We start from the raw sequence: 27,943 nt of genomic DNA, 5'->3' as shown, positions 1-27,943 counted from the left end.
AGTTCAAAGTTTGTCACGTACATAGTCACACATGGTATAACTCGCAGTGAAATGCTTTTGTAACTGTTCTGAGACACAGAGAACTACAGGGAAATGGATGAAATGGAAAATGGACGTGGTTTGATAGTCTCTGCATGAGACTTTATTGTCTGTGTGTGTGTGTGTGTGTGTGTGTGTGTGTGTGCGCGTGCACAAATTTAAGAGGCCAATTATTTGCACTTTTTGAACAAAAGGATAAAAATACACCTCCCCCTTCTCTTTACTGCTCTCACTTAATTTAACACAGTAAATCTGTTGATCTGGGACTTAATTTAAGATGGTACATCAGGGGAACAATGCAGTAGACCTTTACACACTCACACCATAACCTGGATCATAAATAACAACTGGAGAAAAGTGATGACAAAACAGCAGGTGTTCATACACAATGATGGTCTGATCAAGCAGATATTAATAGAGGTTTGTCCAAAGCTCTCTAGAAGAGAAAGTGAGATTAATAACAGAAGGCAAAATGGAGGACTGTGATTGGAGGAATGACACTTCACTAAGAGATATGAAAATAAGAGAGGACTGTGATTGGAGGAATGACACTTCACTAAGAGATACGAAAATAAGAGAGAGGACCGTGATTGGAGGAATGACACTCACCAAGAGGAAGAAGGATAAAAGACCTCAGACTTAAGGTTTCAGGTGTTCTCGAGGAACTCCTTTGTAGTAAACCCTGCTTGTGTCAGTTGTACAGAAGTTCATCTGATTTTCTGGACCATTCTGAATGCTGACTCTCATTGCTGTTGAGTGCTTTGATTTTTTGCACATATCAAATAAAGGCATAGTGGTGCAATGTATATGTGTGTGAGAGAGACAGAGAGAGAGAGAGAGAGAGTGTGAGGTGTAGTGTGTGTGTGTGTGTGTGTGTGTGTGTGTGTGTGTAATAGAATAGTGGGGTGAAATCAAACAGAGCGCGATTCCGGTAGTAATTAAGCCAATAACGGAGACTTATTTTCCTCAAAGAGACTAGTGACAGGGGCATGCCATAAGCAGACAAAAAAAATGTATTCCAAAAAAAAACAACAAAAAAAGAAATCCAGTAATCCACGCCAACACAGATTAACCCAAAATAAGACAATTTAACATGCTCCCAATTATGGCATTCAATCAACACATCTCTCTTGCATTCCAATGCAACTCTTTAAATTTAATCTTCGCCCCTTAGACCGAACCATTCTAGATACCTAATTTATTAAATTCATAATATTTCTCCCCTATGGTTCAACACAAAGGCTATCATTTAAAACATTTTCCCATTATCCAAAAATTATTAAAATAATAAGAGGGGTGCGGTCATGCGCTTCCTTCAGGCTTTTTTCATGGTAAAAGCTTTCTGCTCTTTCTCTGCCACTTCTTTTCTCAGAGAACTTTCAGAGCTGCCTCTTTGTTTCCTTTGGTGCCATTATCCCTCAAACCTAAATACCCCCAACAGCCAAATATCCCACCATCAGCCTCACAACAGCTACGCCATCAGCCAAATTGCCCTCAACCACTTCTCACGCAGATTAATACCCCTAAACAACAATCACCCCTTTAGACTAACAGCCCTCAACCACAACTAACCAAACAGCTAAATACCCCCTCATCCTTCTCCAACTACCCCACAGCTGTAGCAACACTCTAGCACCCACCTAGCAAGAGGATAACAACCATATGGGACCCCAAAAGCAACCACTTGGTAATTCCCTAGCAACCACTTGGGACCCCTTAGCAACCACTTGGTAACATCCTGGCATGCACATAACAACTACGTGGGAATGGCTTAACAGCTCAGCGGTATTTCAGGATTCCATTTTACATGCAAACTGCATTTAACATCATTTCATAGTATTTATGGTGTTAACATTAAACAACCCCTCATCCTCATATACCCCACAGCCAAAGAACCCTCAACCAAAATTACCCCCACAGCAAAATCTCTCAACATTTACCCTAGCAGCCACATTTATTATACTAATAATCCATCATTTGTCATATAAAAAATAATAAACTGATTTTAAAATCTACTCTACATCACACAATGTCAATGATTAAATGTTAAATGTAATCCTGCAATAATGCTGAAATCCTTAAATACTGTTAAATGCTATTTAAACATGAAATGTAATTTGCTGTGGAGTAGTTGAGGATGGGAGAATTTTAGCTGTAACCCAAGTCCAAACGTCACAGTAGATTAGCATCTTGTCGCTTTTAGGGGACGCTGCCCTGTCAAGCTGTATATGCCAAGCAAGCCATTTAAATATGGCATAAAGATATGGGCAATGTGTGATGCCAGGACAAGTTATGCCTGGAAAATGCAGGTCTATACTAGGAAACCTGCAGATGGTGTTCCTGAAAAGAACCAAGAGAAGCATGTGGTTCTGGAGATGACTGCAGGTCTCAAGAGACACAGCATAACATGATAATTTCTTCACCTCCTACGCTCTTGGTGAGGAGCTGCTCCTAAAAAAAATCACCATGGTGGGGATGATCAGAAGAAACAAGCCAGAGCTGCCTCCCGCCTTACTTGTTACACAGGACAGAGATAAATTTTCCTTCAGATTTGCCTTCACTAATACTCACACCCTTGTGTCCTACTGTCCAAAGAAAAGGAAAAATGTACTCCTGATGACAACTCTGCACAGGCATGCAGCTGTGCGCACCAGGGAGGACAAAAAACCCAATACCATCCTGGATTAGAACAGGAACAAAGGCAGAGTCGACAACCTTGATAAGGTGTGTTGATTTTGATTTTCATGTACTTCTCTATCATCGGTTTGTTTGAACTGCACTACAAAAGTAAGACTTATTTTCATGGAGAACAAAATTACGAACAGCACAGAGTCAGTTGTATCCATTTGAATATGCAAACATGTTTTAGATTGGATCGTTAGATGTGATGCCTTGATGCATCATGCAAAACATGAGATATTAGTTGTATGTACTCATGATTTTATCCACTTTTTGCACCTTTGGAAGTTACTGGCACATACTCTTTTCAGAGGAAGACAGCACATTGGCCGATGATGTTATTTTTCAACATATTAGATGTGTCATCTTACAACGCATTTGTGGTGTGGATGGAGGTGAATCCAGGATGGAAGCAGGGGAAATTTTTCAAGAGGAGGCTATTTCTGGAGGAGTTGGGGAAAACCATGCGGGCATCTCACATTCAACAACGCCAGCACCTTCCCCGAATGCCAGCCTCAGCCGCATTGGTAACATAGTTCCAGGAGTAAGAAACAAGATCACTTGCTACAAGAAAGAGGTGATAAGAGGAAGAGGTGCAGTCTGTGTGCACCAAGAGATGTCAAAACAAGCATAACATGCCATAAATGCAATGCATATTTTTGCAAGAGACACGCAACAACCTGCGCATATTGTCCAACATGTGCATGAGCAAAAAAACACCACTGAAGTTTGAGTCAACACAATCCACCACATTTAAAGACTGATTTTGTTATCGGTTGACAGTTTTTTTCTGTTATCAGTCAAAAACACATCTAATAGACTGGTTAACATGTTATTGTTCTTGTAAGTTATTTGTTAATGTATGAAGACATTGATCTTGGAATATTGTGAAATTGTCAAGTGTAGTTTTGGAATAATTTCCTTTGTATACAATTAAAATATTCATGGTCCCTTTTGACCGGGAACACAACACGTGTTACACTTTTTGTGACTGTATAAAATTTTTTAAAGGTTTCAAAGCAAATGTCCTTGATAACTCTGACCCAAAGTACTCTGTAATAAGTAGTATACCATGTGTCATCTGATTATTTCTTATACTCAAAATAATCCAGAAATTGCTTTTTAGAACTTGCTTTCAATTGTATATGCTCAAATCAATGAGGCACACAAGCCACTAAAAACATATAAAAGTTCAAAACTTGTAATATTCACTAGAACTTAAGTTAATTAAAAAATCTAACACAACAAGTAGTGATAATATGTATTATTACAGTTTTGTATGGTGAGTCTTTGTGGAATGGTTATTTCTGACAGGGAACACAAAATTGTTTAACACGAAATGAACACAACATTTCTCGTTGCAAAATAAAATTAATCGTCAACATTTATAGGACGAAACAACTCACTAAAATGCCTCAGACGTTTGCTACCACTCACAGGCCTAAATTTAGCTGCTAAATGGCCAGTTGTCAGGTGACTATTTAGCTCGTCTACCAAGCTCTTCGCAAACAATATGCAAGCAGACACCTTTACCCACCTTGACATCCACAGTAATTTTTAGATGGCATTAGGCATCATTAGTTAGCCAGCTAGCTAACTTAACCAAATAAGACTGTAGCTGAATAAAGCAAGCCCTGGACCAAACATACACAAATTTATTAGGCTAACTAGCTTACACAGCTAGCTATACAGTTAGCTAGGAGTTTTCTGCCACATACACAACGTTAAATAAAAATGACAGAATTACATAATCATATAATCCAAATTATAATTACCAAGAAGTGAGTAGTTACAATACTATTTCATGACAACTAGCTAGCTACAATATTTGCTATTTGTGCTAAATTTTTTTTCGTTACTCAAGTTAAAATATACAGCTGGCCAGTTAAAGTAATTTAGCTAGCTGGCTAACTATCTTAGCTACCTTTCTTGAGGTACGTTAGCTAACGAGCTGGCTAAGTTAGCTGGCTAGGCTAGCTAAGATACCAGTTATAATAGACAGAGCATTTCGCTCTTTATATCTAAATATAAAGTTCCTCATTTTTAGTTTCTCATTCCTCAAAACATTTTTGTTTTGTTAAGTTACAACGTTTCTCTTTGTGTTGAGCTTTCTCACACTTTATCCATTAAATTTAATGAAATTTCATTTCATTTCAAAAAGCGTTTAACATAATTAAACATGATTTAATTTTCACTTAACCAGCACAGACCCTCTCCCTCACTCCCTCAGCCAGTACTATAGGGACAGCTAATCAACTCCTCAACCTCAGTTACCACACAGCCAGTCACAACCCCTCACCCTCAACTACCACACAACCCTTATTATTTTCACAGCTAAACAGCCCTCGAGCACAACTACCCCTCGGCTAAATAACCCCTCAACATGAACTATGCCACAGGCAATTACCTCTCAAAAATAACTAACCCAGTAGCTAAACAACCCCTTATACTCAGCTACCCCATAGCCAATTACCCCAACCCAAACTACCACCACCTCCATATAACCCTCAAGCACAACTGCCTCCACACCTAAATAAACCATAAAAACAACTACCCAACAGCTAAATAACTCCTCAGCCTCAGCTACCCCACAGCCAATTAGCCTTCACCACAAATTACCCCCATCAGCCAAATTGCTCTCAACAACTTCCCCCACAGGTTAATAACCCCTCAACAGCAATTACACCATTAGACTAATGGACATTACCCCAACACCCAAATTCCCCCTCATGCTAAACTACTCCACAGCCATAGTAACACTCTAGCAACCACCTGACACCTGTCACACCTAACCCATCAGCAAACAAGCAATGATATCTCTTACTTATTACTAACTGCTTTGAGAAAAACTCAAAAAATACCTCTGTATCAGGACAGCAGGACTGTCAGATTGATCGGGGGTGATGTACCCCTTCAGACTGTGTCCGTGGTGTATACTGTAGGAAGGAGGGACATTCTAGATGGACCCAAGTGCAGAGGAGGAAAGGGAAATGGAGAAGAAGAAGAAGCCAACCAAAAGATGTAATCACTACAGGGAAGGGGAGTGAACTGAAAGAGTGGGAGTGCTACAGAGCACTGCACTACAATACTGGGAAGAAACTTGCAAATGTAGAGCATGGTGATAGGCATACTTGACCAGCCCAGTATGGGGACCAAACTACTGCCCTCACTTGTCAAGGACATCCATCTTAACCACCACTCTACAGAGGAGGTGCATAGAATAGCCAGAGGAACAACAGACAAACAACTTTTTTTCCCCTCAAAAAACAACTAGGCACACACCACCACCACCACCATTTAGCTGACGCTTTTATCCAGAGTGACTTGGAATCGTGACTGAGTACAACTTTGAGTAATTGAGTAATTTTGCTCACGGGCCTAACAGTGGTAGCTTGAACTGGTAACCTTCTGATTACAAGTGAAATACGTTAACCACTGAGCTTCCACAGCACTACCACTATCCACAGTGCCCCAACAACACCAACAACATGCTACCAAAACAGTATAAAGAAAATTTCAAAAGTTACCATAGTAACCACTTCAGTAACCACCACCATTCACAACTGCAGCAACACTCTGATGCTCCTTAATAACAAAATCCACCAAATAATAAAACATCATGACACAATAGTTACAGATGACACACAACCTACGGAAACAACACTAAACACACACCTTTCGCCTTTTAACTGTGTATGTATGAATGACCTTTGTATTACTGGTGTCCCAGATCATGTAAATCCCACTGACAGGTGGTGCTGTTCCTCTCGGCTCAACAACAGAGATGAGTGACACCCTCTGAGTGTATTCAGGTTCACACAAAAAAACCTTTTCAAAATGTTTATGAAAATATAGGCTTTCATGACTCTTTAACGACAAAGACATTGAATTTGAAATTTTTGCAGTACTATGCAGTAGGCAATATAAAAAATGGACTCGGGTAAGTTACATACATTTTAATTTCAAACAAATGAATAAATAAATGAACAAATATACTAGGAAATCACATTCTGAGAAATCTAGCTAAGGGTTTAAAAAACTGTTTCTGTTTTCACACAATTGTTGAGGCCTACTGAGTGCACTGTAAAGATTTGGGAATGTAGCAAATGGCAAATCACATTTACAGATGACACATTTATCCAAAGTGAGTTACAATTATGACTGAATACAATCTGAGCAAGTGAGGGTCAAGGGCCTTACACAGGGGCCCAACAGTGGCAAAAAGCAAGACTTAGAGAATGTGTATATACAACCGAGTGTGTGTTTGTGTGTGTGTGTGTGTGTGTGTGTGTGTCCAAGTTGAAACCTGAGAGATGATACTCCAAACCCCTAAGCACAATGATGTGATCCCCTAATACACAATTCTCTTCTCCTCCTCGTGTTAAGACAACCACAGGCACATGGAGATTGACACACCTGCCAAACCCCTTATAATGGAGGAGAACAATAAAAGGCCCATAAAGGGCAGAGCACATCCCTGAGTTCATCACACACTGCAGCCCAAGCCTGATCCCAGTGATGGTCTTATTCAGGAAGACCTGAACAACAGTACTGAATGGAAACAATAGCAGTGCTGAACAAGCCCCGTCCAGTGCCTTACCCTTGGCTTCTTACTTCTTACAACTCCCCTCCGTGTCCTCTGCAAACAGCAATTCTGATGTGTTGTGGCACGTTTCCATTGTGTTGTGACTGGATTTGCAGGGTTTTTGACGTTGCATGCATTTTCTGAATTTGCACCGCGTTGTCATTTTGATAAATGTGCTTTGTATATTTGCAGCGCAGCATTTGTGAAATGTATCGCATTTGATGTCATTTTGATGAATATGCTTTGTGTATTTGCAGCTCGACGTCTCTCCCCAGCAACCGTAGTGGGTGTGGAGTGTGAATCACTCCTCCAACTCCACTAAAATTACAATGTAAATAAAAATGTGTCTCTCTTGGGCTTTATGTAGTATTCCTTAGAAAGGCTCTTCTTTTGCCACTTTGACTTCTTGGAAATGTAATTGAAGTCAAATGAAAAAGCATGCTTTATCCTATTTTATATAAAGAAGTATTGATTTGCGGATCGATGCCTACAGTGTCAGCTCATGTTCTCCAGTGGTCAATGCAGGAACATGGTTGAATATTTTCATGAATGGTTTGCATATACGTGAATGCTTGATTTATGTCTGCCATAAGCAACATGACACAATTTTAAAGCTACATTTATAAAAGTCTGTACTGTTTTCCCCAACTAATGCGTATATGCCATTCTATCTAACAAGTATTTCATAGATATAAAGAATAACAGCAAAACATAGTGGAACCTACACCTAGGAGATTGGTAGAAGAGAAGTGAAAGACCTCACATTATTCTTAAGTCTTATTCTTTCTGTATTTACAGAGGAGTCACAGGTGAACAGCGTCCAACAGAAAACAAGACACCCATCCTGCTGGAAAGAACAAACACAAAGGTGCTTGACATGAGAAGAAGTGATTTGAAATTCTCACAAACTGCTTTTAAACATGTTATATGTGCATCATGTTCAGATGGTAACACTACAAGTTTTCTGTATATGACCTTTGCCTTTTTTTTTTCTTTTCTTTTATTCTCTTCCCTTAGATGTAGAGTTTTGCTGATGCTACATTACGGGCTGATTAAGGAGGTGTTGTCCTTCACAGTCAAACATTTCCTCATACTAAGCTTGGGTGCTGTGTATGCTTTGTGTTGATCAAAACTTAGCTGGCCACTGGAGGTGTGTACAGGTCAGGAGAGTGAGCTGAGTTTGATCCCTGTCGGGCCTGCGGGGCTGCCTGTAACCCTGGCCCTCATCTATCACATTGCATGCTGCAGTCATTTATTACAGAGTGAAATGTGAACTAAGGTCAACAATGGCACTTACACAAAATTGCTGCATCGAATAAACTTTAGACTGTATGTGTGTGTATGTGTGTATGACTTTGTGCATGGCACCTACTCCCCGGGATGGGTTTCATGTGGGCCGGTGCAGCACCTAATGATGGCAGATGTGCAATGAAAGTGAAAGTTTGGATTGATGTGACCGGTCGGAGAGAGTCAGTCAGCCAACCTCACACTCCAACGTGATATGAGAAACAGGAGGCCAAATTAACCCACTAGGCTTAGTGCACCTAATGGTACTGTTCACTTATGCATACTGTCAATGCCACAATACAGAACATGGTAAACCTAGACTTCAGGTGACACTGTTTGGATGTTGTGCTTACTAATCTTAGCTGCAACAGTTATTTAGGTCATTATATCAGGTGATATAATCAGGTGATTACTGTCGGCCAAACAGAACTAATCCAAATTCTACCAATGCCAAAAGAAGATGACCTTAAGTTGACTGAGTAGTGAAGAGCAAATGAATCGAGTTTAGACAGACTAACAAACTGGGTATCTGACAAACATATAAAATAAGATGTTATTCTAAGTACAATAATCTTCTCGTGAGAGGTTCTAGACTTGTAGTTACTTCTGTTTAAAATGACTGAAATCAGTTTTAACTACTGATCTCAGGGGTGGCATAAGAAGGAAAGGCTCAACAGATGTGTTCATGCAAATTTATAGCTTCTTTGTCTCAGTCTTAGGCTTTGATTGTGTCAGGCATTTACCTCGAGTTACCTTACAAAACATAAATTAATTCGATATAGTATTAAAAGAATAGAAAGAGGGAAACAAAACAACTGGAACACAAGAGCAAATTTTTATCATACTAATTTCACCTGAGCACTTACTCTGCACATTTATAAATACAAAGGAGTTCTTACAAACAATATAAAGCACACTACTAATTTTTCATATATTATCTGGCTTCTCCTACTACTAATTCAGAAGCACTTTGCTTGCACAGCTGATGAAGGACCTCAAAAACATTTCATTACTCAAAGACAAAACATTAGAGAATATTCAAAGAAAACAGATAATGGCTCAAGGCAGATGTGACTATGCAATATTTCAAACATGTATGTGCAAATGATTTATTTCAAAGCTTAAGGTTTTGATCACAGATTCAAAACCAGGAGTGAAAGACAAATTAGAGAAAATGTTTATTTGAGGATATGCTATTTAGTTTGGGAAGTTCATTGTATGGAAACATTCTGGAAATTAATGTATAGTCTATCCTGTCCTCATCTTGGGCAAGGCTGGTCAAGCTGCTTCAAGGCTGAGTGGAATCTTGATCCGCATCTCAGTATTTTTCTGTGCTTGGACTGAAATAGTTTACTCAAAGTGCTGAGCCCTTTGGATGGATTGGAAAAGTGCTGCTCATGGCCTGAGGGCTTGTAATCCACAGCGTGAGGGTCTCCGAGCATCTCTCTCACCTTGGGTGAGGCGTCCTTGTGTAAGTACTCATAGGGCTTTTTGCCACTGTTGTCACGTATGTTGCAGTTGGCACCATAATCACGCACCAGAACACTCAGGACTGATTCGTGGCTGTGAATAGCAGCCATGTGCAGTGGGGTGTAGCCGTCGTAGCTCTTGATGTTAACGTCAACCCCTGGCCCACCTTGCTGTGAAAGAAGAAGGATCTTGCGCACCATTTCACTGTTTCCTTGTTTAGCAGCCCAGTGAAGTACTGTGAAGCCAGAAATGAAGTTTCTCTTCTCTGCCAGCTTGATGTCCTGGAGCAGAAGCTGGCAGATTTGATCCTGCTGTCCTGCAGCACACTTCACAAGCCACTCATGTTCTCTTGGCCCTAGAGGGAAGATGGCTGACTGCTTTGTATCCACACCTGGTTTGGTGTCTTTGTTGACCCTTTTCAGGGCTGGTGAAGCAGGTGCCACAGAGTGCCTCTGCTTGGTCCTGGCTGATGTGTACAAGTCATATCCATCAGTCACTTCACTCAGACATGCTGCCACAGTCCTTTCAGTTCGTTCATGGGCCATCTTCAAATCTGCCGGAGCAAGTATCATTACTTCTGGATATATATAGAACACATATTGTATGTACTACATACAGCCTGACAAGAGCCTAAAACCTTGTAATAGATTAATAATGCACTAATACTTCAAGTGGTGTTGCATATTTTAAATGAGAGTTTTAGTCACTGCTGATCAGAGGATAAAAGCATTTTCAATACGTCAGTTTTTGTCCCTTATTGTAAAGATTATTTAGTTTACTGTGTTTTTTTATATATGAGATTTAGATTAATCCTTTTAGAAAGGCAAGGCCAAAAAGCAGAAAAAATAATCAAATATCCATACCAACTGTAGGACATTTTTTCCATTCTATCTTCAATTTTTTCAGATTCCACTTCTGCTTTCCTCTTTTGGTTTTCTTTATTAGGTCTCTCCTGGATTCCACCTCCTTTGTCTCAATATATTCATTATCGATACCTCCAGCACACCAGCTCCAGAAACGCCTCATTGTTCGATCTGTCCTCTTCAGTGTCTTTCCACAGACTGATCTGTAAAGGTGTTCATGGGATTCCCCTCATGTGTGACATTATGACACGGGACATATGGGGTTCTAAAGATCCAAGGGTGGAGATGAGTTGTTTTTCTTTGAATTTCCTAATTTTATTGCTGCCATAGCAACAACTGACAATGCAAACAGATATGTCATTAATGCAGCAACTCTAACAGGTTCCGCAACCTGGATTGATTAACCATGTATGGCTCACCACCGGAGACTGTGATACATATAACATTCCAAAGTGTACTTAATTCTGAGCAAAATCTAACTAGCCTCATTACTGCTGAACTATGAGGGCCTGTTTAAAGAGAAATCAGGGAAACTGTACTTTTACATACATATGAAACATTTCCACATAAATAGCCTACTACTTACATTTGTGCATAATCATTTAAACTTGCATATACATGCACTTGCACATTCAATCATTGATGCGTAAACACAGAGTTGCACTATGCTTGTGTGTGTATGAGTGTGGCTGCTGTCACAGAACGTTCGCCTCCCGCGAGTCACAGGGTTTGGCCCGCCACGTGACTTGGGAGTATATGTTTATGGCCATGCCTGCACACACCTGTACCTCATCTTGTTTGTGTATTTAAACCCTTGTTAGTGTGTACAGTATTGTTGATCATTGTTGGTGTAGCCTGTGGAGGTCAAGATTAGTCTCGTTATTGTTAAACGTATTCATGTTCATGTTATATGTGAGTGCCGTTATGTTGTATGTAATAAATGTTCGTCCATGTCGATTGAGTCTGTGCATCCTGCTCCCTGCCCTCGGTACTCAGGCCACCTCGTTACAGTTGCGTGTGTGTAAAACAATTTTCAGGGTGCCGGAAGTCATTTCATTGTAACAGCAAGGCAGATATTTAACATGTGTACAGTGTGCATAATAGACAGAGGAAGACTGTTGAACTATTAATATTAGTTATGACAGTTATGACATTTGTGTAATATGTAGTGCTTTCTATCTATAAAGTAGTGCTTCTCTTAATGACAAATGTAACTGTTTTCCCATATATAATTGTGTGCTTTATATTGTTTGTAAAAACTTTTCTTCTCATTTAGAAATATGTGGACTAAGTGATCAGTTTGTCTTATTATTTAATATGCTCAGTCTCACTATTGTTGGCAGATTTCATCACATTATTACGAAGGTGGATACGTTATCTTATAATTATAAGCAGTGTGAGATGCGAAGCTAAGTGAATTACATGTGCAGAGTTTCTAACAATAGCCTGTTTTGTATAGGCCGGCTAGCTGACCACTTAGTAAAATTAAATGTGATTGCTGAGCTTGTTGCAGGTGAGTCATTTTAATTTGATTTCATTGTGTTTAATTTTTAACTCAGATGCATTAATTTGAACATTTTGTGTTCTAGCTGCAAGCTAACACTGACTGAGGTTCATCGCTGGGTGCTGTTTTTTGTTTTTTGTTTTGTATTATTGATCAGGAAAAAAGACTACAATGGATGATATGGACGTTTTCTATGTATGACATGGAATTTAAGTATATGAGTGAATGTTACTCTGTAAATGTATAAGAATATGTAGATAAGATTATTATGAGATCATTATTTATAATCAATCGACTACACTATATGACAACAGCTTCCTTTTATTTATATATTTTATTATATTGTTATTATGGAAGAAGTTGTAACATTTACTGGGAGGTGCATGGCAGAGCGATACATACCTCCTGTGGGCTTGCTAGCTGACCCCTCAGTGAAATTAAATGTGGTTGCTGAACTTGTTATAGTGTGGAAAATAAAAGGAAACCCCTTTTATGCACAACCTGGTGTGCATCATTGAGTGGGACGGAACACAGAGGTCCCACTAGCTACTATTTTACATTCCCATTCAACCTAATGACATTCTATATAATACAACTCTAGTTTCGAGCTAAATACCTACAATTTGAATATTTATTTCAGATCACATACTTTCAAATAAAACAATAAAGGATTCTGGCACTTATTTTTCTAATGACTGTGAGACACTCTAGATACCACAGCATAAGCAGACGGACAAGCCGATTATGGCACATGCTCTTGACCAACACAAACCTGACATATGATAATTTACATAGTGCTAGTTTCTACTTGAAATGTGTTACAAAGACACCTGTTGTTCTTATTCATTTGGTGCTATTCTGATATGCCTCTACCTTTATTTCCTTGTGTTTGTACTGACTGGGTCTATGAAAGCAGGGAGCAGGCGTGTGTGTCTGTCAAGGCCGTGTGCGTTTGGAAGCGCTCTCAATGTCCGGTTAACTGTAGAGATATTCAAGCCTGGTAAACTGTTGTCAGATATTCAAGCTTCAGTGTTAGACATTCAATTGGCCGAGGTTGTCCTGCAAATTACAAACGTTTAGGTTTACATGACCTCATATGCAATCACAGCTTTATCAAATGAAAATTGAAAAAGAAAGAAAAAATGGTGCATTTGGATAGCAGGTCCACATGTGAAGTACAGACTGCATGGATGAGTAAGTCCAAACTGCTGGCATGCATTCTGCTAAAGGCAGTGCGTGCAAGAAAACTGCTATTAGCACGTCCATCATTTTTGAGGTGATTAACATTGCTTTTCTAAGACAGACATCTGTTTTTGACATCTTTTACTTTTAAATCCTATAAATGGTAACTGCTCCATATTATGTGCAATTATTTAAATCTGGATCTTAAAAACATTTTCCTTTGTGCAGGTTTTGATTAAGGATTACAGGTACAGCATCATTTTGTCTTGGCTGCTCATCCATCAGATAAAAATAAATAGCTCATCAAATAAATAGCAAATACCCGGTGTTGTGCAGTGAGCCCAGTCAGCCAAACCCTCTTTGTGAAACAGAAAATCTCAAGTTTGTTTCAACTCTAAGCCAACTAACTGAGTTTTTACTAAACCTGCTTTCTGATACAGGCCCCTGGTTGTACATTTTTAAGTGTTCTAAGTGTTCACTGACCTTTTTTGGCCAACAATGTGGATGTTTACTCAATATGCTTACTAACAGACATGATGAGTACAACTGTGAATTTGTGTGTTTTTAATTATTGTTAGACTGTGTTTGTCTATAATTGTGACTTAGCTCATCAGACCACTATAACAGCTTTGGCTAGGCAACAAAGCTGTAAAAGAGTGATGAGAAAACCAGCAAACAGAAGTGAAAGTAGAAGAAAGGGAAACACAAGGAAAGACCAAGGTAGCTTAAATGCTGTATTATACAAAAACACGCACAAACGCACGCACGCACGCGCACCCGCACACACACATACACACACACACACACACACACACACACACACACACACACACACACACACACACACACACACACATAATGGAGAAGCATCAGGAATAGAGTTTGTTTTTTGTTTTTTGCTTTTAATACCCAAAAAAGTCAATTTTACCTGATGCCATATAGAACTCATGGCACTGCTGTATATTCTCTCCTGTTCTCATGAATTTGCTAAGGTACTGTAGAGCAAGACCGTTGTGCTTTGTAGGTCATTAGAAGGACGTTGTAATAGTAGGTGTCATCATCATTGAATCTGATGCCCGAGGACATTATCAGCTCTTCACGATTTCAGCCTGTTATCACACAGTTGTAAATAATAGAGATGGCATGATACCAGTTTTTCTGTACCAATCCAATGTCAACATCCTGTGTTTTAATGTCACCCAATAGCAATACTGATCTGATATTTTTTCATTAAAAACCTGCAACAGTAAACATGTTCGTGAGTGGTTTGTTTTGGACCAAATAATCTTTTTTTTTTCTTGCCTGAACTCTCTGGTCCCTCCCGAGGTAGTGCTGGGAAGGTCTCATCAATCTCCCTTCTGCCACTGGCCGTCTCATCTCTGCTGATGTTCCCTGAGAAGCAGGTTATTCCTGCTGAAAATGACATACAGACAAATTTCAAATTAGCCTAGTGTCCTCAAAGTAAGACCTATACTCCTAAATTTCATTGTAGAGAATTAGCTACAGTATAAAATGCATTGCCATTAAAGTATAGGATCACCACAGTGCAAAATATGTCTATACAAATCTGTGTTGAGATAAAGGGAAAAACACAAAGAAAAAAATAAGTCTTTCAAACTGGACGAATAAATGTCCGAAGAGTGAAATTCAGCACCAGTTGAAAGTTACAGCCACCAAAGATTAAACTTTTTTTTTTCAATCAATACACTTTAAACTAAATAGACCTCTACAAAATAACACACCTCCATATAATAAATTTGTCAGTTCGCTGGTGCATTTGGACCTCACCATGTGTCTCTTGCACAGGCTGGATTTGATCTACTGCACTTGCACATGAACAGTAAAAATATATGAAGATATATTTTTACTAATGAAAGGAACAAAATAATGGAGCTATACATCACTCCCATTAGTCCATGGGCTACCATTAAAGGCTTGACCATTGTGGTCAGATACATGCTCTCTAGACTATATGATGTTTTGGAAACATCTTTTTAGTACTAATATATGGTAAATATGCATTTCATTTCATTTTCAGTTCACTGCAGTTCATTTAAAGTCACTCAGCAATCAGTCCCATGACATAACGGGTCATTAAACATTGTCAGTTTTTCCCAATTTAAGAATGATCATTATACAAAAACTCTAATCTATACATTTCATTTCAAATGATCTGAAGTAAGTAAACAATTAACAATGCCTGTAACAAAAGATTCAAATAATGTTAAAGGTATTGAACCTTCATGAATCTGTCCATAGCCATGAGGACATAGAGGTTCCCGGCACTGGTGGTAGGAAAAGGGCCAAGGACGGGTGATGGTGACCGTCTCCATGGATGCACTAAAGCAGAGAGACTGAAACACACAACAGCACACATACAGCTCGACATCAGAGCGCCAATCCAGCCATTAAAATGTCTGCAGCAGCCACTTTCCTACATTGACGTGCCCCACGCCACACAACTGCCTGATATCAGTACCCCACGCCACACGACTGCCTGATATCAGTACCCCACGCCACACGACTGCCTGATATCAGTACCCCACGCCACACGACTGCCTGATATCAGTACCCCACGCCACACGACTGCCTGATATCAGTACCCCACGCCACACGACTCCGATATCAGTACCCCACACCACACGACTGCCTGATATCAGTACCCCACGCCACACGACTGCCTGATATCAGTACCCCACGCCACACAAATCCCTGATATCAGTACCCCACGCCACACGACTGCCTGATATCAGTACCCCACGCCACACAAATCCCTGATATCAGTACCCCACGCCACACGACTCCCTGAAATCAGTACCCCACACCACACGACTCCCTGAAATCAGTACCCCACACCACATGTCTCCGACACTAGTACCCCACGCCACACGACTCCCTGAAATCAGTACCCCACACCACACTTCTCCCTGACACGAGTGCCCCAGGCCACACGAATCCCTGATACTAGTGCCCCAAGCCACACGACTCCTAGATACAAGTTGTCCACCTAACACTGTCATTCACTCTGACCCTGATCTAACACACCTAACTGTCCCCCACCAATCCCAGTCCATGTTATTTCTTTGGATTTGTGAATGTGATTTTCTTTACTAATGTCCTACACTTTTTCAATAAATTAAATTACCTCTCAATGAAACCTCTTCATACAGTTCCAAAATGTCAGATGACAAAATGTTTTGATGAGTGCAAACTGTTGATAAACAGTTAAAGCCAGTATTTGTGCTTGTATTAATATGCCAGATAATTTTTTTTTTCAAATCATCTTCTGAGTATGTGTCACTAAGAACAGCTGATATATAAAAAATGTAAAGACTTTTAGTAGCTTTTCAGTTCATTTAAATCATTAGTCAGGCCAATCAAATCCAACCAAGAGTGTAGCCAACACAACCTGCACTCAGATAAGCTACAGGTCTCTCCAGGTTTGTCCTCCATTAAACCTTTATTAAAACTGTTAACTGTAGTGTATTTTAAGTGTGACAGTGTATCCACTGTTTTTAGTGAAATGGGGAAGACTGTTGTCTTCCTTTATTGTGCCTGCATACACCTGTATACAGTCCTCTTTGTGAGACTGTTTTATGTGACAAAAAACCCCAAACAATCACCATCATCACCTCTGTGAGTGAGTGTGTGTGTGTTGGTGAGAGAGTGTGTGCTTCATGGGTTGAGCACCGTGGGGATGTCTCTCCACATGTTGGTCATGGGGACATAGGCCATAGGCCTCTACGCAAGTGATCGACACCATCAAACCCACCCACCTACAAATGCAGAAAACAGGAGAAAGATTCATCTGGATGTTTTACTTTGGGGATGAAGTTACATCCATTACTTCATATCTGGGAACTGCAGATCCTGTTATGTTTGGTCAATTCTGCAGTGTCGACAATAGCAGACATTTTGCACATCCTTCATTGGTAAAAACCATAGCGGGTGTGATTGAGGTATGTTACTATGCATTATATACACATACACTAGGTGTGAGTGTGTGAATAGTCATGGCCAAAAATTTTGAGATTGACAAATGTTGGGTTTCACAAGTTTTTAGATCCTTTTGTCAGATGTTTATATGGTACAGTGAAGTACAATTATAAACATTTCATAATATTAATTTTTTTATTTTTTAACTTTTTATTGGTTTAAGCAAAGACTTAACATTTAGAGTGTTGACCCTTTTTTAGGACTTCTGCAATTCACCTCGGCATACTGGAAATCAGCTTCTGGGCAAAATCTTTACTGGTGGCAACCCATTCTTGCCTAATCAGTGCTTGGAGTTGATCACAGATTTTGTTTGTCCACCCTCTTTTTGAGGATAGACCACAGGTTCTCAGTGGGATTGAGATCTGTGGAGTGTCGTGGCCATGGACCCAAAATTTAAATTTTTTGTTCACCGAGCCACTTATCACTTTTGCCTTGTGACATGATGCTCCGTCATACTGGAAAAAGCGTTTGACAGCGAAGTATGAAATCCTAAGATGGCGGCTTCGTAACTAGCAAGTTAACCAGCTATCTACCTAGCTAGCTAACTAGCTACTGAAATTCTGGCTCAGGATTAATAGTTATGTCGGTGTTAACAAACTAGCAAAGATTAATTAGCTACCATGTTTCATTCTTTGGAAAGGTGCCATTTACAGCGATATAGATGGCTCCTTATGTGGTGTTGTGTATCTTAAACGTATTGGTTTGATGGTATAAAAGATTCACTTTTGCTAGCTAATATAGCGTTAACTAGCTCGCTTATAGAACTAGCTAGCAGCAAACGTTCGCCATTAACCGAGATCACAAAACTATGTAAAATTAGGAAACACACTTCGCTCCATTCGTTGCACGCACGATTACATTTCAAATAGTAATTTATCATCGATGCTTACTTAATACTTTTGTTTCTCTTATTGATAAAACTGGTGTAGAATTTCAGCAGCCGCGACCCTCATGTTTGTCCAGTGAGAAACAAACTGCATGGCGGTGCTCATCTCTGCACAACTGAATTATTGAAGTATCTGTTTCGCGCTGACATTTTTATCGGGGACACTGCGTGTATATAACCAGATATGACTTCTTTGCCGTCTTCTGTGTCCGTTTTCTTGTTGTTCATGATTTTTCTTAAAGAGAGTGGAAATCTTCCAATTAGCTCGTCTATCTAGCCAGATATCATTTTGGACAGGTAAACGTCTGCTGGCCCTAAATGATGGTTTTGGCTGAATGTACACGATAAAGCATAAAACTATTGGGTGTGAAAAAAAACAACCACTGTTTATGACAAGACATGGGGTGTGTAAAGCTACCACAGCACCACGAAAGAGCTTAAAGTTTCCACTTGTATAAACAGACCTCAGGCTGGAAAGAGAGAGAGACAAATTTTGAAACAGTGGATTTATTACCAGTATTAACAGTGTGTGTTCTAGGATATAGGCAGCATCCAATAAACGTGTGTGGTGTCGATCCTGCAGTGACTCTTGGAGTGGAGAGACAGAGGGAGAACATAGCAATGCAGAGTACAGAGTTGTATATACAAACACAAACATGCGCATACACACTCATGCACACACATATACACATTCACATGCACACACAAACTTACCTGCTGAGCGGAAAAACATCAAGCAGAGAGATTTCAGAGGTCAGGCTGTGCCATGCTGTTCCCAGCCACCAGTAGAGCAATGTAAAGGCACAAGCTAGCTGCTGCAGTCTAGCAGGTCTTTGTGTGCCTTGCAGCAAAGTGGCTGGGGTTCAACTTCCCTTTGGTTACTTACTTTTCTTGTTTACCTGTGCACGATCTAACTGTTCTGCACACGGGCCCACTGTTTGAGCATGGTTGCTCACCGAGTAGGCTGGCAGGGTCATCACTTAGCTGACCTGGGTTCATGCCCACCTTACAATACCTAAAGACAATATGGGGTTAAAGGAGTGTAAACACAAGACACATGTTGACAGAACAAAGACATGAAGCCACTGGCACCATGTAGTGTTACCATTTATTTTTATAAAATGTTTTATAACATTTTTATAATACATTAGACTATAGAATATAATAACACTAAAGTTTAAAATAAAGTTAATGTTTTATACTGCTGATTAAAAAATAATTACAATCTGAAGAAATATACATATAATGTAAAACAAGCAATTTCCCTTGTTTGTGACTTGTTTCTTTTGAGTATGGGGTGGTTTTATTAAGACTTTCTTGGTATGAACTCTGATCTCATGTTGTGATTGTTGATTGTTGTGTATTATTTTTTGAAATTGTCTTTTGTTTTGTCTTTGGAATGCGCCTACATGCACAATATTGCGGTATTTGGTTGCTCACCTCAAACTAACGCTTTCTAAGCAGAGAGAAATGGAGACTAACAGTTTTTTTTTTTAGATTACTTTTATGACTTTTATAAATACAAAATTAAGTTTACTTGATTAAAATCAAAACATTCACAAAGTTTGAACCATGAGCTCAGAATACTAAAACAAAATTAAAACGGATGTTATATATATAAAATGTGTATATTGTATGAAGATGTGCTGCTGCATGATAGTACACATTGCTGGTATGTATACTTTGAATAGATATTGCATCAACACTATTAATAATATATTAAAGTAGCTTAATAAGCACTGCTCAAAATGATATTCCTATATAGTGTTTCTCAGAGGTTTATCATACAGCTTGACTGCCAGCTAAAACAGGACTTACCACTAGTGCAATATTGCACATACGCAGGCCAAGGGGATCTCCAGTGCTGAAAAATCACACTGAAAAAAACAGCGGTGGCACTTGGCTATCAGATCAAATGTGAAAAAACTCTGCTGTGGCAGTTTTTAAAAATATATTTATATTGAAGTCCTACTTTTAATGGGGTTTAAATGCTCACTCATACAGAGAACGTATGATTACTAAATCTATGACTTTTCCCATAATGCCAAATCACTTCCACTACCACCAAAGAGTGACAGCCTTTGACTTTCACAACTGCAAGATCGGGCAATTTCTACTGTACTACTATTTATTTATTTATTTATTTGTTTGTTTGTTCTAAAATCAGTATTAAAGTACTAATGTGGTTAATGGGGCTTAGAGACAGTTATCTATTACTTACTTATTTTCTTATTGTATTGTGGTCATTTACATAACGATCTGTAGGTCTATGCAGTCTTTAAAATCAGCTTTGGAGATCAAGTGTGCAACCATCGCACTGAAGGTTTCTGTTGCTTCCAGAGGATGCAAGGCACTGACCCTGGTTTATTTCACATGCACAGGTGCAGGAGCTGAGATACAAGACAAATAAAACAAATCTGAACAGGACTATTGCCTAAAATGACTGACTGTTTTTTTCACTACTTATGAAATCTAAGGTTAATTTAGGAATTTTATATGTAATCTCTTTCGTACATTCTTGTTTCTCTTGCTGCAGTTTTCGCTACAGACTCCATTCTCAAATATCCTTAGAGGTGCCATCGTTTAATACATTTTCTAGTTTATCTGATGAAATGCTATATGATACACAGAACCAAATAACTCAATTAACTCAATACTCTAGTATTCTAGGGTGAAGTAAATGTCAAAAGAAGTCATTTTTTTAGCCCATTGATCCTATCCTCACCTGTCTGTTGTCCCACCTGGTCAAGCCCACAGTTCCTTCTCCCTGTTAACAACAGAGAGAAATAAACCTTCACAACAGATGTTTCTTTGGCTCCAGGGGGATTAGAGGCAGCCTGGCCAGCCTTGCACTTGTCCTGACTCTTTGTTTTTTCCTCAGTCTTGCACACCTGGGGCACACGGTTGCACTGCGGCACCAGGGAGGGGACAGGCGGAGCTGGGCACGCAGCTCTGCTCTCTACCTTATGTAAGGTCGCCCTCCTGATGAGCAGCGGATTGTGGCAGCTCAGGTCTTGCTGCTGCTGGGAAACGTCGACCTTGGAGTCATGCTGGCGGTCTGACGTTAGGCTCTCCAGGTCCTAGTAGAGGACCTCACCCACTTCTGACCTGGTGTAAAATGTGGAGTTCACCTCACTGTCCTTGTCCTGCACCTTTCCTGGGACTTCCCTGACATGTTTGTGGGGGAAGTAGTTAATAAAATACCTGACTGAGTCTTGAACCTTTACAGAAAGGTTATTCTAGTGTGCGAGCTTTATTGGAAAAGGCTCTGCCGCCTGTGGTAGATTTTCTTATTCTTGGTATTAGTAAAGAGCCTGCACCTTTTGATCTAAGCAGATGTGGTGGATCGTAATGCACTAGGAGTTCTCTAGGTACTGTGTGGCATAACCATTCAGTGCTTTGTAGTTCATTACAAGTGTTTTATAATCAACATGAAATTTTACTGGGAGCCAATATAAAGTAGCAAAGATAGGAGTGATGTGATCAAATTTTCTAGTTCTAGTAAGAACTCTGGCTGCTGCATTTTGAACTAGCTGAAGCTTGTTTAGGCACTTAACGGTACAGACAGATAGTAAACCATTACAGTAGTCCAATCTGGAAGTAGTAAATGCATGGACTAGTTTTTGTGCATCATATGAGGAGAGCATGTTCCTAATCTTTGACATGTTCCTGAGGTGGAGAAAGGCGGTCCTGGAAATATTATTTACATGAGCTTCGAACGAGAGACTGGGATCCATAATAACTTTAAGATCTTTAACAGAGAAGATGTGATTGGGAGATCATTGAGGTTCACTGAGTAATTAGAGAGCAAGGACCTAGCTGTCTCTGGGCCTAATAAATGCACCTCTGTTTTGTCAGGATTAAGTAAGAGAAAGTACCTCAACATCCTGCGTCTGATATCTTTTATGCATATGTCATTCAATTTTGGCTCCACAGGAAGGCATTCAGTCAAATAATAGAGAATCTACCCTCCACTATAGCTAACTAGCTAACACAATTACAATAAATAATAATAACAAATAATCGAGAATCTACCACCTGCTATCGCTATCTAGCTAACAAAATAAAAATAAATAATGATAACAAATAACAGAGAATCTACCGCCCACTATAGCTAGCTAGCTAACAAAATGACAATAAATAATAATAATAAATAATGGTGAATCTACCGCCCGCTATAGCTAGCTAGCTAACAAAGTGCAGATAGCCAGCACAGCATTGTTCCAAAGCTTCTCCGCATCAACAACAAATAATTATCTTACTGGCCAAACCGACCTATTTTGCACAGCGAAATAGATGAATTAAAAGAGGCAGCCTTTGAACAAAAGTAATGTGCGTGCAGAGGCAGATGAAAGGGCGATAGCTGTCCAGGATGGGGTTTGACAGTTGCCAAAAACTCCTCCTTTTGCGTCGCATTTGGTTGCTTTTAAATGATCAGACTGGCACGACATTTACGCGTTTAATCTAATAACGCTCGCTCCCTAACGGTGGAGTATAATGGAACTGCACATGCAAAGGTTTACAGAATCTAAACTCATTTTTCTTTCTTGTTGGGGCAGGAATATTTTGAATTTCAAAGTAACTGCATTATGACTCTGTTTACTTTATAGAACATTCGGTATGGGTGGTAGCCAAATTACACGTCAAAATGTATTGGATTAAATATTTGTGATGAAGGATTTAAAATGTATACAATCTGAACACATTTAGTGCAGTACTTTTTAGTGCACGTACCTTTCACTGTAGCTTTCAGCTTGGTTTGTTATCGATAAAGCCACAGACAAGAATGAAGATTGTTTAGTGTTTTGATTTAAATGCTTAGCACATATCATATTGTTGCGTGACTTAGTTTACTACGTAATAATGATCAATTACACAAAAACCTTTGAGAGTGCATACAAGAATTGAATAAATGAAATATACTAGGTTTTATTTCTCTTGAATAATTTCTGTTAAAATAGGATGTAACATTATGAGTGGAATTATAAACAAAACAAAAGAAAAAAAAACAGTGTTTACACAGGCTGTTGTTGGCCTACCCGACTCGGAAGAAAGATCAGAAACACCAGTTAGAGCTATGTGGAAGAGACTATTCTTTGCACTGTCAGCAGTCTTAGATGGCAAAGATTTGAATTAAGGTACTCCATTACCTTAGGTTAACTTAAATTCATTTGAAATTAATCTCACAGATGTCATTTTACCTGTCGCTCATCCGTAGATAGAAAATTGCCACAATTATGCCTTTATACAATAATAGTATTTTGCTATTAAAATGAAATTATGCCATCATTGTTAGTCATGGCGTTTTGTTTGAGTTTTAGATTTTGTTCTTGACCACAGGGATTAATCTTCAGGCCAAAGGTGAAAGTTGGTTTTGAATCAGTGAGTGTGCACACACGTGTCTGTCGGTGTTGTTGAACGTGGCTCTGTGGGACTCCAGGTTGTGGTGCATATTTATGTTAGTGCATCCGTGAACCAGCAGTGGTGGTGGTGGGGGTGTAGTTGGTGCAGATATGAGTTAAATAGATGTCGCTCATACCGTATATGAATAAAAATATGTTGTAAAAATTCTCCAGTGTGTAAAACCTTAACAATGTCACTGAATTAAGCAGACTTCTTAAAACAGGACAGCCTGGACACTGAAGAAGAAACCACACAAAAAATAAACATTAATGTGCAATTTGTTATATGATATACTGGAAGAACACTTTGAAAGCCAATACTGTGCAGTTAGAGAAGCTGACCAAGTGCAAGGAAGACCTGGTTAACTGTAGAGATATTCAAGCCTGGTTAACTGTTGTCAGATATTCGCTCAGCAAACATTCCATTGGCTGAGGTTGTCCTGGAAATTACAAATTTTGTTGGCTTACATTATCTCATATGCAATCACAGCTTTATCAAATGAAAATGGAAAAAAGAAAGAAAGAAAATGATGCATTTGGATAGCAAGCCCACGTGTGAAGTATAGACTGCATGGATGAGTAACTCCAAACTGCTGGCACGCATTCTGCTAAAGGCAGTGCATGCAGGAAAACTGCTATTAGCACGTCCATCATTTTTGAGGTGATTAACATTGCTTTTCTAAGACAGACATCTGTTTTTGACATCTTTTACTTTTACATCCAATAAATGGGGACTGCTCCATATTATGTGCGATTTTCACTGTTTTCACTAAACCCACTTTCTGAAACAGGCCCCTGGGTGTACATTTTTAAATCTAAATGTGCACTGACCTTTTCTGGCCAACACTGTGGATGTTTACTCACTGCGCTTAATAACAGACATGATCAGTACAACTGTGCATTTGTGTGTGTTTATCTATCAAGGTAGACTGTGTTTGTCTATAATTGCGACTTAGATCATTGTTAGATACTGGAGCCTTTCTGTCTTCAGGCACCCAACACAAGCTCTCTGCCTATCAGCCATGACATGACTGTTTGACCGCGAGCTGGTCACCCGAGGTCATCCACTCCCTCTTCTTGTCTCCTTTACCCCTCCCTTTCTGATCTCTCTTTCACTGTCTCTCTCTAAGCACAGGAGTGGCTCGTGGCTGGCATGCGAGCAGCTTGTGGCTTGTTCATGCAGAGAACATCTAATCTTTACTAACCTTGTCTTTTTCGTTTTTACGTAGACCCTTAGAACATGCCTCACTTTTCCCCGTCATCCTGTAGATTTAGATAGTAGATATAGGACACATATATACTCTGTGCTTTCCTCAATAAAGTGGAACTCTTGATTCACTACCCTGGTGTCAGTGTCTCTTGACTTCCCCAGATCGATCTGACTACAGAGGATGGAGGGCATAGGGTAACTTGGAAGAGATCAGACCTGAAGGACTGGTCACTTTGAACCAGTTTCTAACAGTGTTGGTAAGAAGTGGGATACTGTGCAGGTAAGTGACAACCTAGTATTTAATGTGTCTTCTTCCTGCTCAATATCTCTGTGCTTAAATTTAGTTTAAATTTAGTTTAGGTGCGTTTTTATCTCAAATAAGGTGGAAGAAGTCTTGTCCATTAGTACGAGCTGAATGTTGAATTTTGTATTTGTTATCCTGCCTGTTGAAAAGGTGGAAGAAATCTCGTCTATTGGCAAGAGTTGAATTCTGTGTACACTGTGTAAAGATTTGTTATCCTGCCTGAGACTTATTGAAACACAATTTACTGTTTATTGGTGAACCCTCCCTGCTCTGTACCTATTTGAGAGCTCTTTGTATAGTTGTATACTGGTTGTGATTTTGTTGGGTGACCCATGGGTTCCGTTGTTGGTTATGTAAAACCCAAAAAAGGGGAAACCCCAAAGGATTGGATGTTTCGGTGTGGTTTGTGAGCTGTACATTGATAGTCTGGCTGGTTGGACTGAATGTGCTGGGTTTAGACACTATCCATGTACAGGCTCGTTTGAAAGAGGGTTTATAGTGCTTAGTGCTATGTTTATTTATGAGGGATATGGGGAGCCTAGCTGGGATTTTCAATATATGAAGAATTCTTGGCAGACCTGGAGTAAGGCCAAGCCAGTGTGGGACAAGGCGCATGGTGTAAAACCCAAAAAGACTCCTGGGACTGAAATAGTCATTTTTGCTGCCACACAGCTGAAAGTATCTCCTCCTCCACTTGTGAAGCATGCACTGATAAGAGAGGCTGCCGCTCAGGCAGATGTTTCTGTGTCGAAGGCCACACACACATCTGAGCTGAATCAGGAAGCTGAGAGGGGGACTTCTAGAGGAGGAGCGGATGGCAAGCCGCACCCGCCCTCTACACTAACCTCACCTCTCTACAGCAGGGTGAGACTTTGGCGCACGGCTCCAGCCACCCCGTGAATATTTCTACTCCATTCATGATACTGGGTGAGAAACTGTGTAGAGTTATGCCTCCTAGCATGACGGATATTAAAAATAGGTGGCTATCACATTTTTGTAGATGATTCATGTTAATGCCCCTTCATGCACATACGCTATGTCCTTGACGTGTGAAGCTGTCTCCATGTTTTCTCATTGCTTGGTGCCGAATGATATCGATCTGTGTTTCTTACAAACTCAGGGTACACAACAGGTCTGCTCTCACTGGGTTGATTAGGGCTGTAGTCCTGATAAAAATGGTCTAATCCGTGACCGGGATGGGCGTATCACCCTTCCTAAATCTATTTTGCCAGTACTTGCTAGCGATTGTAGACAGGTTTTCCACGTGGACTGAGGCGTTTACTTGTCCTAAGGAAGACACCTGCACTGTGGTTAAAATCCTGGCCAAGGAGATTATTACCTCGGGTAATAGATTCGGATCAGGGACCCTGTTTTATTTCTAAGGTAATTCAGAAACTATGCACCTACCTAACTATTGACTGGAAGTTTCACATCTCTTATCATCCTCAGTCATCTGGCATTGTTGAGAGAATGAATCATACCTTGAAAGAAAGGTTAACAAAGGTCATGATGGAAACAGGAAAGAAGTGGATAGATCTACTGCCAGCAGTGTTGTGTGAGATCAGAATGACACTCAGTGCCACCACCAAATTGTCTCCATTTGAAGTAATTTTTGGTAGACGCCAACGCAACGTCTCTGCTTATCAGCCATAATGTAACTGCAGCGCTCCCTCTTCTTGCATACTTTACCCCTCCCTTTCTCTTTTGCTCTCCCCATCTCTCTCTACGTACACAAGCAGCTCATGGCTGGGTCATGCTGACTGTATCTAATCTTTACTAACCTGCTTCTTTTCTTTCTACGTAGAGCCTTAGAAAATTCCTCACTTTTCCCTGTCATCCTGTATATTTATATAGTAGATATAGGACACACAAATATATATGCTAACTGGCTTATTAACTAACGGTAGGGTTTAGGCATTTTATATCTAATATTAGCTAGCTAGCTAACATTAGCCCAAACATGTGGCTAGAGTTAGTTTAGCCTCCTGTATTGACACTGTATTTTCATTATGTAGCCCCACCGATTTTCGGCAGTCGATTTTTCAGCCTTTTGACTTGGAACTATTCTGTTTACACTGGTGTTTGTAATGCTGAGTTACAGAAGATTGATGTAAAATAATCAACGGCTTCCACCAATGAAAGAACCTCATATGGCTCAGAACCCCAAATGAGCACAACATGCTTTGGGGTTCCTACTGTCTCACTGTGCAGTACACCACTGTCTTCATACAGTTTTCCTGAAGGTACAAAAGGAATTCTGTACAGGTGTTGCTGGGTCACAGGTGACACAACCATGGAGTGGCCATTTTACCTCTGCAGCTGAATGTGTGCATGGACTTTTGTTCAGTGCAACTGGAGTGCGTATGGAGGATAGGATGGACCTCCCTGAGGAGTTTTACAGGTCAGTCATCGAGGCTGTGTATGATGAGCTCCACAGAATAATTAAGGCCAGGAAAAATGTGAATGTGACCCAAGCATTCATCAGTGGTGGTTTGGTGCTTGGAGGAGCTTTATCATTTGTTAATGTTATTCAGAG

The sequence above is a fragment of the Electrophorus electricus genome, chromosome 1 (genome assembly GCF_041902795.1).
Source record: "Electrophorus electricus isolate QZ-2024a chromosome 1, ASM4190279v1, whole genome shotgun sequence".
Taxonomy (NCBI): Eukaryota; Metazoa; Chordata; class Actinopteri; order Gymnotiformes; family Gymnotidae; genus Electrophorus; species Electrophorus electricus.
Note: the sequence above shows the minus strand (reverse complement) of the source record.